This window comes from Phasianus colchicus, chromosome 7 (assembly GCF_987193195.1).
Source record: "Phasianus colchicus chromosome 7, bPhaCol1.hap1.1, whole genome shotgun sequence".
Classification (NCBI taxonomy): domain Eukaryota; kingdom Metazoa; phylum Chordata; class Aves; order Galliformes; family Phasianidae; genus Phasianus; species Phasianus colchicus.
This window is the reverse complement of record NC_143442.1, coordinates 16,866,103-16,881,496: the sequence shown is the minus strand read 5'-3', so window position 1 is coordinate 16,881,496 and position 15,394 is coordinate 16,866,103. Positions and strand designations below refer to the sequence as shown.

General features: G+C 37.6%; 1 long non-coding RNA gene across 3 annotated transcripts in view; it reads left to right on the top strand.

Annotated features, from left to right (window-relative positions):
- The window catches only part of LOC116232912 (uncharacterized), a 266,674-nt gene that overhangs the window by 248,815 nt on the left and 2,465 nt on the right, over positions 1–15,394 (top strand). The window contains exons 5-6 of one of the 3 annotated variants that reach the window (XR_016468019.1): positions 7,830–7,879; positions 7,976–8,329. The exons of 1 other annotated variant lie outside the window; for it this stretch is intronic. This is a non-coding gene — a long non-coding RNA (uncharacterized LOC116232912). Of the gene's footprint in view, positions 1–7,829; positions 8,330–15,394 lie in introns of those variants that run through there. One more of the 3 variants, XR_016468018.1, reaches the window with a different exon arrangement.

Below are 15,394 nucleotides of genomic sequence, written 5' to 3'. Positions count from 1 at the left end.
TTAGACTGTCATGCTGACTTCCTTTTCTTTCCTTTTTCCTCTGCTACAAATAGCTTCGCAACTGCAGTGAAATGAAACCTAAAGTGACAGCCTGAGACAAAGAGGAAAGCCAATGCATGCTGTGCTGTGCAGGGCCTGGCTGAGTGGGTGATGTGGCTCAGAGAGCCACCATTCGAGTGTCACAGCTGTCACCATCCATTCCCTGCACATCAAATCCATTCTGCTTCTGTCTGGGGCAGGAGCTTGTTACCTCAGGTACTTGAACCAAATATCCCTTTCATTTGTTTGCATTTAGTCATGTATGTTTTTAGGAGACAGAAGCCATCTATGTCTGTAGCCAGCAGTCATCAGCTGGGTTGTGCGTGCTGGGCTGAGGCCTAGCAGTATGAGCGGCTGTCAAGCATTTGATCTTCTAGTATGCACTCTTTTTACCTCTTGTGAACTGCCAGTCTTTGTGAGCATCCACTCCACTTGTCAGCTGAAACAAGGGTACAAAGTCTGTGCTGTGTATACAGCAGCCTTTGGTAGTCAGCCGCGTCTTCTCCTTGAGGCCGTTGTCTTTTCAGCCTGACTGAAGCCTCCTGCTACCATGTGTGGAGCAGGAGGAACCCTGCTTCTTCCTTTTTTCTCTTCTGCCTATTTTCCTCTTTTGTTGAGTTCACAGCGAACTCAGTCTTAGATGAGTGATAATATGTAGTAAAAATGCAGTTAAATATGGGATTCCAAACATTAAAATAACTCTCCTTCCTTGAATTAGCTTTCATCACAGGTTGTCTGAAAGCCCAGAGAATTTAGCAATACAATGTCTGAGCAGGGTACTTCTGTACACTGAGATATAATAAGAACTCATTAGGTATGAGCTGCCAAAGGGACAAGGTGGGGCTGCAGCATCACAACTATGTTAAAAGCAAGATCTAGTCAGACATGGAGTATTGCAAAGTATCAGAAAGGAAATTTCACAGCTACCGCTCTCACTGTTTGATTGCTGTCAGTTTGTGCTGGTGCAGACATCTCGTCTACAAAGCACAAGGGGACAGGTACCCCAGTTCCCAGAACAGCAAGGCATAGTACAGCATTGTGGACCTGCATTTCACGTTTTATCTTGTTTCCCTTCTAAAAGATTTGTATGGTCTTTTTCGGAAGATGTAAGTAATCCTGGGGGGGAAGAGCTGACATCTCCTCACCCTAACAGAATTAAGGAGGCTCTCCTGTCCTCTCCTGGGCCAGGTCTTTGCTGGCATGCAGGCCACCATGTAAACCCAGCTGTTTCTATAGGCTGGGCCTGTCAAGATGGTAGAGAACACCAATTATTGCTGTACCCTAAAGCCTCTCAGTTGGAAAAAAGAGTTTGCTGTGGGACAGATAGTCTTTTAAGTAAGTCATCTGGCATCGGCTACGGGTGGGCCATTGTGTGTTCTTTGACTGTGTATAGCCATATGTTTATCTGGTCAGTCTTGATGTGCAAAGGGAATGCAGCCTGCCTGCTGTATGTGGGAGTCCAGTACTTTATCTGCTTCTTATAGCTGTTCTAGGCCATGCCTACTTCCTCATTAACAGGGAACAACTCTATCATGTAATCACATATCACACAACTGTAATGGGTTTTTTTTGTTTTTTTTTTTTGTTTGTTTGTTTTTTACAAAAAACGTATTTCGCTGACAGGTTTACCCAAGGGTATCATATTCCCTGCTCACACATGCAAGACATTTGTGCTCTTCACAGTTATGTAAATTTTCAAGTAAACTGGGAAATGTATTTGTGAGAATAATAAGATATCAACAAAGAGCCAGAATTACACTGAGGTCCATCCTGGCTTCCACGGCGCAGTGAAGGCTGCTTTAGCAGCAGCTCTATGCAGGAGCACAAGAACTACAACAGCTGCCCTGCCCTTGGGATTTAGAGGGAGGAAGGGAAGGGGAGAGAAGGGGATCAGTGACCGACACAAGTGAGTGTTGTTGCTGTGGCAGAGTCCCATCATTCATCATTCATTCAGCCCTGCTGCCAAGATCCCCGCACTGCTGTAAGCCCACTAATGCAGAATTTCCTGAGAAGAACCCACTTTGAGGCTCATTTTTCACAAACATAGTTCCAATTTCTCAATCAATTTCAGTTCAACCAAGTCCATATTTACTAGAATAAGCTTTTTTTTTTTTTTTTAAACTTCATTTACCTGAAATCTGTTGACATTTTAAATTCAATCCAACCGTCATATTCAAGGAACATTTGGAAAATGGTTTGTAGAGATTAGTCAAAGGAGCATTTTAAAGTGGCTTTCCTTGGGTGAGATGGTTAAATTTTGGTTAGATATGTCCTAACTTGAGAAGTTTTGAAACTGTAGACAAGTACTTGCACACAAATTGATGTCAAACAGTAGAATATTCTCTACGTCACATATTCTCCATTTTGACTAGAAATGAGAAGTAATCAGAAAAAAAAAAAAAAAAAAAAAGGGAAGAGTCTAAAGGGAGAAGATAAATGAAGGAATTGAGAGAGAAGTTTGAAAAGATGAGCATCCCAAATCTAAAGCAGAATTGTTAAGGCAAAAATAAGGGGAAGTGGCTTCTTCACAATAATATTGAATCTATTCATTCTAGATTGTTGCTCATGAAAATAATAATAGTACCTCTTAATAAAGCTTTTATGAATTTACTGTTTATTAGTAAATTATTAAGTGAGCATCTCCCAGAAATCTGTATTGGTGACTGCATTAATACTAGAACAGACTGGGACAAGAATTTGAAAGCCTTTTAAGTTGTTGAGCCAGACAGACGGTGTGACAATATTTTTTGTAAAGCCATGACTCTGTTGCCTGCCTTAAATCAGACTCTCTACAGATTAAATTAAGAAGCTTCCCATTACCAGGAACACTGTATGCTTTATGCCCATGGATAAGTAAAGCATGCCAATACTGGAAGAATGAGCAAATTAACAGACAGCCTGGAGCAACAAGTAACTCAAACTGTCTTGACAATAAAAAAAAATGGTGAAGGAAGTTAAAGTGCAATTCTTATCTATTGACAAAGCCCAGGGAAGATAATAAATTCATAAATTCTTAAATTCTATGTGGAACTCATAGAAAAATAGATAAGGAGGACTCACAGTATACAAATCCTGGCAATCCCAGAGGGGGAGGAAAGTAAGAAGCTACCATATATCCTACATTATGCTACAAAGAACAACTCTCTGTATATTGAGAGCTTATCATGTAGCTGCGAAAAGGGCACCATAGGAGACTAGCAACTGCAGAACTACTCTCCTAAAGTTAATGGACTTGGGGGGTCAAGGGGAGAGTATTTTTGTCTGCACAAAGCATCAAGGACATTTAGTTTAATAAGTGGCAAATTTTGATTTTTTTTCCCCAATACTGGGCCCTGCACTCAGCAAAATTGTGCTCTTCAGTGCCCAGAAAACATGCTTTCCAAGAAAATAAGTGTTATCAGGTAGTGTAGTCTGGCTAAGTTGTGAGTCAAATAGCCCCGTAAAATGTACTTATTCTAGATACAGTTGCAGGCAAAATGTATGTGTATGAGAGAGAAAGAAAATTCTTCAGCTGAACACTGCATAGCTGTATACACACTGTGACTTCTATGGGCTTTATTGTCCTCTGTGATTTTGCATTTCAGCTGATGTGTATTATAAATAGTGACTGAATTCTATAAGCAAAGTGCCATCCCAAAGTAGGCTTTGTTGATAAAGTGAAGGTGGATTTCTTTTTAGAGTGCTAGAAAATCTGTTTCACAATCTGTTATTAGTTTACGGTATTCTTCATCCCTCTCTCTGCCCTCCCCACTTTTTAATAAAGTATTTAATATCAGCAGCAGCTTAGGTGAAACTGAATATTACATGAGTTTTTGGAGGCTCTTTATTTGCAAGTATGCATTTATATTGAAAAGTTCTGAGTTGAGTGATGTGATACCATTCCATGTGCTAAACTTATGTGGCATCCCTTAATTTTGTTTCTTTGTTTCTGGGTAGCTGATCTACTTTCTTTGGACAATAATTGTCTTTTGGTTTCATGCTGTTGTGGTGGCATAGTACAGCAAACATTTATATAAAATATAAGCATGGGGAGATTGCTACTTAGATACTGTTTAAGAAATGTGAATCGGAAGTTATTTAATATCATAATAACAATAGAAATAATCACAGTGTTGATCTATCTATACTCCCAATTACATCTGTAGCATTTCTTCGTTCTTTCTTGTTCTTCCAATCTGAACTACTCCAGTTTGCACAACATTGAGGCTCAGATACACCTTGTCTCTGTGTTGTAAAAAATTCCTCTACACTCAGGATCCAGTGTATACTTGCTATGTTTTCAAATACATCGTTTTTATGCTCTCGTTGTGAGAAGGAAATCCCACAGACATTTGCAAAGCTGTCTTTAAAACTTTAAAAATGCACTTTGAAATGTTCTTTTGCAAAGAAACCTGCAAAAAGTAGATCTGTGGGTCACTAAATCAACTGATACTGGTGCTGATAAATACTGTCATGTCACAATTCTCCTCAGGACTGTATCCTTCCATTGCCTTTTATTTAGTCCTTAGATTGAAGGGCATTCAATCAGGGAACATCTTTTTCTTCCGTGTTTGTGTAACCTCCATCACAATGAAATCCTGCTCTGTGACTAACACTCCTAGGTTATATGGTAATAAAAATAAACTAATAATTGTAAGCATATGTCCTACTGTGGGACAAACTGTCAGTTATTACATTATTGCCTCTAATTTGTTTATGATGTGATCAATAAAACACAAGACTGTTCTGCATTTTGTTTGATGATGAAGAGAAAGACATCAGTCATAGTCTGCAGCATGTGCCTGCCAAGTCACCAGTTTTCTGCTACTGTTTTTCTCCCCTACAGTTAGAAGTACAAATCAGTGCCAGATATTCCTAAATAGGGACATCTGTAATGGGCTTCTCGTCCTTTACATGCCTCCTGCCCAGATTCCATCATCACTCTTCTTCTTTCTGTGTTTTTAAATGATTGCATTTCTCATATTAGGCAAATCCTGTCCCTTACCTGGATGATGTCATTAATCTTCTTTTGCACCGTGATATATTACTAAGTGACATCCGGTATCGCGTACGTATTGATACCCCACTCACACACTGAGTGAGGATATTGCTGGCATGTGAAATGCAAGCCTCAAGTCAGCTGTGAAAAAGTTCTTTTTAAAAATCATGGAAAGTATGTGTACCAGCAGGACAGACTGCCCTTTTTGCTGCAGATTAAGACACAAAAGGATGAATTTTAAGAGAACTGGGAGCATTTGCCAGGGCTATGCTGATCAAATTGCTTGTGTATGATGCTTTATACTCCAGCCTGAGAAATTACTACAAGAGGAATGTGACCTTCTTGGCTCATTTTCAAACACTAATTGTAAAATTCCAAGTTTATCTGTTGCAAAGAGTTAATTCTTTGTCTCTCTTGGTTTTAAGCAGACAGTTTACAAGACTTCGTCTTACTTATTGCTCTGAAAATATAAAACGCTCTTAAGAGGCACTAAGTGAAATTAAACTCCTTTTTGTAACCAACAGAAGGTTATCAGGAAAAAAAAAACAGCCATAGTTTTTGAGGACCAACAGGTATAAAGCATGAGGCAAATGATAAAATATTGAACTCAATGGATTTTTCTTGTTGCCAGTGAGATATTGCTAGCCTCTGAATGAGTCATGCCATTTCATTCAAAGAACTTGGAACAAGGACTCACTTTTGGCATTCAGTTAGAAAGGAATTTAATAAATTGAAATGTTGTTTACAAGAGGACTGGCTGCACACTGACCTCCTATCATTGGTTTGGACAGTGTATTCTAAACAGCTGTGTCCACCCACCATAAATGAGGCATAATGTAGCCATCAATCCTTCTTCCAGCAGTGTCTTACACTGCCTCTGGTCTCTCTGTCACACTGTGTTTTTTCTTAGGATTAAGGTGTCCCTGAGCCATTAGGGAACATCCATCCCACACCAGTCCTCTTTTGGAGACTGTAATTTGAGAGCCAGTAAGATACTAATTAAGGGGTTGAGGCATATAAGTAGTAGAGATGATCTGAATGCTTTCAGTTTTATCATTGTCTTCACTCAATCACATTTTCATAAACAGTTGGTTCACAATTGCCTTAATTTTCAAACCATTGCTTATGGCAAATACTGCATTAAGAAACTCAGTGAGAAATGATATGGAAAGCTCCTGCTCTGGAGGCTTATTTTGTTTGAGTTTGAGAGAGGAAAACAGCTCGGTGCAGTTTAGTGATGTTCTGATGGATAGAAAGCGAAAATATTTTCATTGCTTTTGGAGAACAATAGAGTCAGCCTAATTCAGAATACCACTTTCAAATACTGAAATTCCATTTCATTTGTTAGAGCTCTAAATATGCCTTTGATTACTTTCTTATTACCTACTGACGTTGCATAAGTAAATTTATTATGTATTGTTTATTTTCATGAATATTTAAGCATATTCTCACGTTTTATCCTAAATATACTTTTATGTAATTTCTGGATAATAAATTATGAGCTCTGGTCCTCACCATGCATAGTAAATGTTAAATGTTGTACTGTTTGCAGACATTAAGCCATCAGTGTTATTTGAAATGTTGCAAAATCATGACCCCTTTGGAAGAAAGACAGCACTAAAGCATTCCTTCCATAGCAACTATATTCATAGCAGCAGCGTACCAGAGCCAGGCAAACTAAACAAACCACCAGGAATCACATGCTTCTCATCGGTTGTTGGGCTTTCCATTGTCAGATTTTGTCTGAAGTCACAATATAGAGAAGTGAAGCATAATTTTTTCACTAGTGTGAGGTGTCTGATCGATACCACAGTTCAGTTTCTGTAAAGGGGGACCTTAGTGTGGGCAGGAGTGCCAAATTTTACTTTACAATGCTGCTATGGAAGTCTTTTTTTTTTTTTTTTTTTTTTTTTTTTTTTTCTTTCAACAGCAGCTGACAAGAACAAGAGATTTTTTTTCATATTTCCTCTTTGCCTCAACTAAGTGCTGTCAGTTAGGAAATACACACGGTATTGACATGTGTGGTTCCCAGTTTGACTTCTGTGCTGGGGTCCAACTGGAACTGTGCACCAGTGAAGGTCTGCTTCCCATACAGGGCCTCTCTGAAATGGGGCACTTAAGAGACAAAGGATTGTTCATATCTAAAAGGTAGTTTTGAATGTATTTTTTACTACATATTTGTATTTAAAGTCTGCAGAAAGCTCCACAAGAAAAAATGTTATATATATATGTATAATATATATATATATTCAAAACAGCTCATGGGAAAATTCTCTTAAATTTTTAGAGGCTTTTTTTTTTTTTTGGAAGAAACACCAAATTCCCAAGGATTGGCAAGAACAAAGATATACAAAAGCTTCAGATTAAAGGTTCAGCTTTCTCTTTCCCTTTTAATATTTTTATAGGAGGAAATAAGATCTTCCAATTTTTAGTTTTCAAGCTGTCCATTACTTTGTTTTTAGAAAGGGGAGCTGAACTAAGACACACTTTCACTCCTTCCTCACGTGCAAAACATTGCCCTCATGCTGCTCCCACTTCATTCTAAACATGTGGCACTTCACTTCAAAAAAGAGGCAAGATTTTCTGCTTCCTTGTATACAAACATCTTAACATCAGAGATGTGTGCTTCCCTCACTAGTTTCTTGTCCTAATTGAAATAACTTACATGACCTTGTGCCTGGCTAGATACTCACATCTAAAGCAATACCAAGAGATGTACTTGTAACTAGTAAAATTATCATTATATATTTTAGCAAATAATAAGTCCTGTGACAACTGTTCCTAGCTGATGCAGAAATTACCTTATTTTCAGGGGGAAGAGAATACTGGAACAAAGAGGAATTTCTACTGTGTTCTGCTTTGGTATATTCACAAAAATCAGACCTTTTTGGTGAATGAATGCCAGTAACAGATTATATATCTTTATGTTAAATAATTACCTTTCCTTTCTCATTCAAGCTTGGCTAGCTGCTGTTCTCAAATAGATAACAGATAAACATAATGAACTCTTCTGAATGAAGGCTGAAAGTCACACAGCTATGAAATAATGCAATTGAAAATGGAGGAAGAGTGGTCCAGTTCTGTCATGCCAGCAGTGAATGCACATCAGACAATACAAAATGCTGTACACTCAACAGAGACATGGTCCATCACACAAGAGCAGAGGAATTTCATTTCCATGCAGAGCTCAATACAATTAAAAAAAAAAAGAAAAAGAGTGGGATTATATGAATGGTAATTTGGTGTTATGAATGTATGGATGAGGTATTTTCTTTGAAGGCTTAAAATAGTGATGACTGCAGTTTGGTCCATGACCCGGAATGACTTCCTGCTTCTGCTAGTGAATTTGCTTGTTTGTTTGTTATTGTACACATTGCTCTAGAGAAGTAGGACTTAGCAAGAAAAATTATCCTATTTTATTTTATTTTTTACTTCTATAGCGTTGCTAGTGCAATTCCATAGAGTTCCATTATTTTCTCATGCAGAAGCACATTATAACTTTTAGTTTTCATTGTTTCAGATGAATGTTTATATTAAAAAGATGATAATAATTCTGTTTCTTAGTTGGGAAAGTTGTGGGACTTCACAATACAATCTCTATAAAATGTGAAGATTTACTCTTCAGCATGGATAGAGAGAGAGGGATATCACTAGAACATCCCTCTCCAGCCTTCATTGAGGGGAAAACTTCATTTTTTACATCTTAGGATAGTCTATTTTAAGAATTAGACCACAGAAGTCCATGGAGTTTAACGTCATTTCTTCAACTGCAATGCAAAGAGAAACTGGAACGTGAAAACAAGCACAAACAGAGAAATAATATTCTGGCAGTGGAGCACTGTGGAATTCATTTTCAACAAAAAACAAATAATACTGGTCCCCTCGCAAAGACTTGTTAAATATTAACTAGGACCCAGAAGACATAAGCAATGACTCAGATGCATGGGGAAAAAAAAAAAAAAAAGTTCCTGTTGTACTGGAGCATTCCAGAACCTTCTGAAGTGAACCTCAGGAAGTCAGACTACATCTGAAGGGCAGAGCAGCACTGTGGCCCAGTGTTCCTCATGGCTGTCTTCTCCCTGTCTCCTCTTGCAAGTTTGTAGTGAACAACAGAAGGCAGTGGCTCCTCAGAGTGCTGTTTTTTTTCAGGGACTAACTGAAAGATTTCAAGTTGTTTATTATATGGACTTGATTGTGGATGTGAGTTGCACGTTCCTGACTACAAACACTGAACCAGGTTAATGTCTCCACCTTAGGAGACTTAGGAGCACGAGAAGTTCTGCTGCTCTGGAAGGGGCTTCAAAGCAGAAAGTTAAAAAAAAAGGCATCAATTCAACAATTTACATATTCCTCTCACAAAAAAAAAAAAGGGGGGGGGGGGGGGGGGAGAAACAGTACATATGCTTACTTCCCAGCTTCCTTCCTCATGAGGTAAACCATTTCTTTCTGTGCAATGTATAAACTTCTGTAATTGATGGTGCTGTTAGTCTGGAATCATTCACATTTATCTAAAAACTCCAAACTTAATATATATATCTAAAAATTTTTTTTCACACATCTATTAGCAACACGGTGAGCCAATTTTATGTGTGCCTGTGATCCCAGACTCAAACTGAATTATCATCATTCTGCTTAATAACCAACTTCTGCACAATTCATGTAATTAAAATATAGGCCAACATTACATATTGTACACAAAAATGAGCCCTTTGTTTTTTTTCAATAAATAGGTACAGGTTGATTTTTTAATTCATAAAATACAGATACATGCTCTCCTGAAGATTTCAGTTACCTGACACAGTTTAACTTCTCCAAATATATGTAATAATCTTCAGAGAGTAGAAAATAAATTCCTGAAACGTGGTAAGAAACCCCTCCAGAGAAAACAATGAAGCCTCTTCATTTCAGAGCCCATTTCTATTCCCAAGGGAAACAGGGATTTGATGGACCTGGCAGACTTTATTCCCAAGCCAAATTCCTCTTACATAAAAAACCCTGCTGGCTAAGCCATTCTTTCATACTCAACAAGCTCCAGCACAGCCTCTGATCCAAAGCTGGCAGTTTGACACTAGAAGAGAAGTGATTTCTCAGGTGAATATGTTGCTAACCATGCCTCCTTTCTAAGACACTAGCTTTCTTACCAGCAAGAGGAGTAACAACATCGGTCCCTGTGGTATCTTCTCTGTGCAGGGGAGCAATGACTAATCATTATCTTCTGAGTTTTCACAGAAAAGAAGGAATGGAGACACTCAAGGGGTGTTCTGTGCTGCTGGTAACTGCAGATATCTCAGCAAAACATCACGATCAGATGTCTCAAAAGATAGTGGTTAACTAAAAATAATTTGCTTTGTGATATCCTTTAGATCCATAGCCTGGGATCAAAAGGAAATTCCTTACCATAGCTTAAAACAAAATTTATAAAGATTTAAGTGGTTTGAGTGTCTTGTTATGTCATCGTAGTAAACTTGCTGGGGGAAAAAAAAAAAAAAGATGTTATCATTTTAGAGCAATCAAGTTAATCAGCACAAAAAGTGGAGAGATTCTGGGCATTCTCCATCAGTTGGTGGCCTCTCCATTCCTCCAGCACAAGGCACATGGACTCCTGCAGTGAGAGTGTCTATGTGCCCACCCCTTCACTGCAGTGAGCATTGTAAAACTTCTGGTCAGTCTTCCTACATGTTCCAGATATGGATTAGTAGTTCCTCATCATCCTCCTTTTAATTTTAAACACCTTTCTCAGCTTGGACTTTTCTTCTAATGTCTTTCTTTGTGATTTGTTGTCCTGGCTGTCTTAAAGGCTCTTGTGCTTCATATACATCCACAATAATATTCCATTTGATTTTTTCTTTTCAATAGTCAGTAAGACAATATTTTCTGGTGCTTCTAAACATTTCTTTAATACCTTCTGCTTTTCATTATGTTAGAAAAATTAGGACTTAATCTTCTTATCCTGTTCTAGTGTTCCTACAGCAGCTTTCTTGTGCCTCTGCATTGCATCCAGTTGGCTGTCACAGCTTGTACTTGTCACAAAGTCGCTTCAAGTGCAAATGATGAAGTTATGATTTGATGAGGTATTGGCTCCAGGGAAATACTGATATTGAAACTGTGTTTGTCCACCATGTATTGATCAGGACAAAGTCAATCATGGTTTTTAATTTTTTTTTTTTTTCTTTTTTTGTGCTTCCCAGAGTTATACTTGAAGTTGGTTTTCTTATATATGTAAAAATTGAGCTATTGAATATATTAAAGGGTTTTTTAAAAAATTGCATAAAAATGGCAGCTAAGAAACTGGACAATTTCTCAAACCTTTATGCTAGTAGTTTGCCTGAGAACTGAATGAAATAATCTAACTTCTAGCTTTCCTTCTTCACCTTACCTTTATATATACATATATATATACCTTGCTTTTTCCTGAGTTATCACCAGTAATTGCCAGGGACTGGCAAGCAGTGAATTAGTTGATGTCTGTTTTTCAAAGCCTTATTTCTGAGCAAACATGGTGCTTTAAAAGCAAAGGCTAAATAGGACTTAAAAAAATGTGTAATGCAGGCAGATGATGTGCAAGTTTCCCATACACATCTCCACCAATGAATCTGTGCCCCATACTATCCCAGTCATGGACATCTGTCTGTCAACCATGCTGTTCTGACTGCATTGGTTCTCTGATGGGAACATGTGGGACTCCTTGGAGACAGTCAATATCTTTTTCCTTGAAGTAAAATAAAAAAAGCTTGAATTGTGTCTGCAAGCAATAATTGAAATTATAGATTAGCTTGTATATTATGAGTACTGTTATAACATACTCAGGTGCATGTTATGCAAATCCTTAAATCCTAACAAACAAATCCGTTACAGAAAGCCAGGTCTACAAACAAAATGTATCTTGATTTGTTTTTCTGATATGTTGTAGGCATCTTTTAGTCTTTTATAGCCATAAACTGAACTGAGATGGTCAAACAGGATGTGAAGAGAAATTTTTGACCAGGAGGACAGCCAGACACTGGAACAGGTTGTCCAGAGGGGCTGTGCAGTCTCCGTCCTCAGGGCTTTTCAAGACCAGACTGGCTGAAGCACTGATCTCATGGCTGACCCTACCTTAGGCAGTGGTTTGGACTCATGAGATCTCCTGGTCCCTTCTCACCTGATCTATCCCAAGACTCTTTTTTGTAATTCATAGATGAGAAAGAGCAGGAAATGTGGATTTCAGTATAACCTAGAATGAAATAATTGGCCCATGTACAGTTGTCCTTGTTAAAAGATATATCAGTACTCATGGAAGAATATAGAGTATTTTATTACAACTAACACACTCATACCACTAGGTTTTTGATTAGTTCCATTTCTTATTGTCAACATAAGAAGGAGATATTGAGTTGCAGAGCTGACTGAGAATTTCAGATAATTTTTTGTAGCAAAATACAGAAGTGTGTCTCTTTTAGTCATAACTTTATTGAGGTACTATGGTATTACAACTGCCTAGAGATAGAAAATAATTTTCTCTCCTAATCACAATTTTCCCAACAACATCTTAGTTTTATTCTGTGGAAGTACAAAAGCAAATTAAGATTCATTTTAAATTTTAATGAAGAGAAATACCCTTCTTCATAGGAGCTCATCTGCTTCTATACCTGCTGTCTCAGCTGAGTGACCAGGGTTTCATCCTGTATTACATTACTGCCATCATCAGTAATTTCATAAGCTTCAGCTGGTCCCAGTCAGCATAGACAGTTGTACTGTAAGTTCCTCCAGGAATTTTCTGCTCTTGAGCTGCCAGGATGCTTCTTATTGGCTCTAGTTTCTGTGAGTGGACTGTGGTTCTGTATTCGATAAGATAAAACTCCACACACCTTATTTTAGATTGATAAATACAAAGCTCATACAAAAAATATCTATGACCTAGGACCTGATGTTATGTGGTTATTATCTGTTCTGGAGTAGCTCATTCATTAACAGCAACTTTACAGTAAAATGGTCAATGTTGTTCGCATTGTTCCTAGGATGAAAATATCAAAGATGGTAGAGTGAACTGTTGAATCACTAAGGCATTTTTAAGTATGTGCAGGGCATAAATAATTAGTCTTACAGTTTCTGATAACATCTTTGTTCTCTGTCACAGAAACAAACTACTCATAATGAGCAAGCAGCTCCCAAGTTACTAAAATTCATTTGTGTTTCACAAGCAGGCTGACACCATAAAACTCAAAGTCAACACTGTGCAACTGAACTGGGCACCTCAACATCTCTTTTCTTGTTATGATTTCCTATGATTTTCCATGCTTAGTGATAAAAAAACAACTAATACATCAAACGAGACAGTAAACCGATATATTATGTCAAGTCTATTTAAAACAACTTTTCTACTACAATATTCATGCAATATTTTGCACTTTTTTTATACCTAAATCATAATAATGCCAAATTTACAGGGATATCTAGGCACATGTTGGGTTAAATACCCTTTGAAACTGAGATCTGGACTTCATGGAGTTAAACATAAGCTGAATTCTAAGTATTTACACCAAATATTTTACAAAATTTAAAAAGTCTCTGAAATATCCAAAGAAGTGGCTACGCTCTTGATGCAAGGTAGTATAAATTGAGTTTTGTCAAGATACAGCAACTTAACAATTGGATCTGAAATCTGAGCATACACTTTGAGGAAACATGAAATTTTCTGCACGTACATAATTTCCTCCCTCTGTCCACACACAAATTATTGGCAAAAAAAAAAGTATGTGTTGTGTTTCAAAGCAAAATTGTATCTACATTATTTTATCCATAGTTATAGGAGTTGCATCTTAATACAAATAAGTATTTTGATTTCATCCCCTCAGGCAAATGCATTTAACTGCAGTGCATTTGCTGAGTGCTCTGTTACCTATTCTATACCAGGAATAAGATTTTTAAGAATACACAATCATTACAGTGTGTCTAGAAGCAGCACTGCACCCTCTCTGGAGCAAACTTAAATGATTTAGTGTAAAATTTAGACTATAGCACAAATGAAAAGTAGGAGAAAAATGTCAATAAAATTGCAAGGGAGAAGTAAAGACCCTTATAGCACTTTGAAACATTAGCAATCTTATTCAGAAGAAATTGCAGTATATGCACACTTCTGTAGCGTGAAAGGTCATGAATCTGCCTTCCACACTCAGTTGAGCTATTATATTAAATAAGAAAATTCACCCTGACTGCAGTTGTACTTGTGTACATCCCTCTGTGCTTCCCCAAGGGAATACTGGGAGAATGGAAGGCTGTAATACATTCTCCCTCACCCATGTACCCTTGCTAATCACAGCCCTTATTTGCCAAGAAAGCAAACAAACAAACAAAATTGTCATCTTCAGTAATATCAGAAGTATTTTGAGAATGTCAAAATTAATGCCAAACTGAGATGGAGTTGCAGTTACACACTCCCTTCAACCAGGATGCAAATTTATAATCACTTATAAAGTAGATGGGTGTATGGGCCCTAATACTCAAACTCAATGCACGTACTAGTTCTCTGGCATGCCTATGCTGATGCCCATCTGCTAGAGTGGCATTGTGCCACTCATAAGGTAATAACACAGTTTCAACTGGAAATAGTTGCCAAGCACACTAAGGTTTCTAATTGGAGCCAGTGCTGTGAAAGAACTTATCATATAAGACCCCCTTGAGACAACACCCACTGCATTATGCCTCTATGCATTAAGACTACCTGAGATCACAACTTTTGGCATTAAACAGAGAATATGTACAAATGAATACAGTTGTTATCCCAGAACACACAACATTTGTTTTAGCCAGTTAGTGAGGCTGAAAAGACAAGGCATGGAATCTCAGCAGTAATTAAGATGACAACAACAACAACAATAATAATAATAACACAGAAATAGTAATTAGTGGCAGTAGCATTATGGTATTGCTGTATTGCTGACTGCTGATGAATTTAGAGAAAATTACATTGAAGTCAAGGAGTTAAAAAATCTGGATATTCCTTACCCATTCTCAGCCAATCGCGTCTTAATTGATTTTTGAATGGAATGAATGAATCTTAAAGGTTAATAAGGGAAATTTTGTTATTTTTCTGGCCAAACTTACAGACTGGCCAAAGCTGGAAGATATCTCTGGAGTTTATCTTGTTCAACCACTTGCCATAAGGAAGGGTTAGCTAGCGCTTAAGCACATGTCAGGGTGCATTTTCAGTATCTCTGAGGCTGGAGACTGGGCAACCTTCCTCACAGTTTGACTGTCCTAGAAGTAAAAAAAAAGTAGGGTTTTATATTTAAATGAAATTTCCTATATTTCAGTTTGTGCCCACTGCCTCTTTTCCTTCCATGAAATACAACTAGTTCCATTATCTTTATCATAGAATCATAGAATGGCTTGGATTGG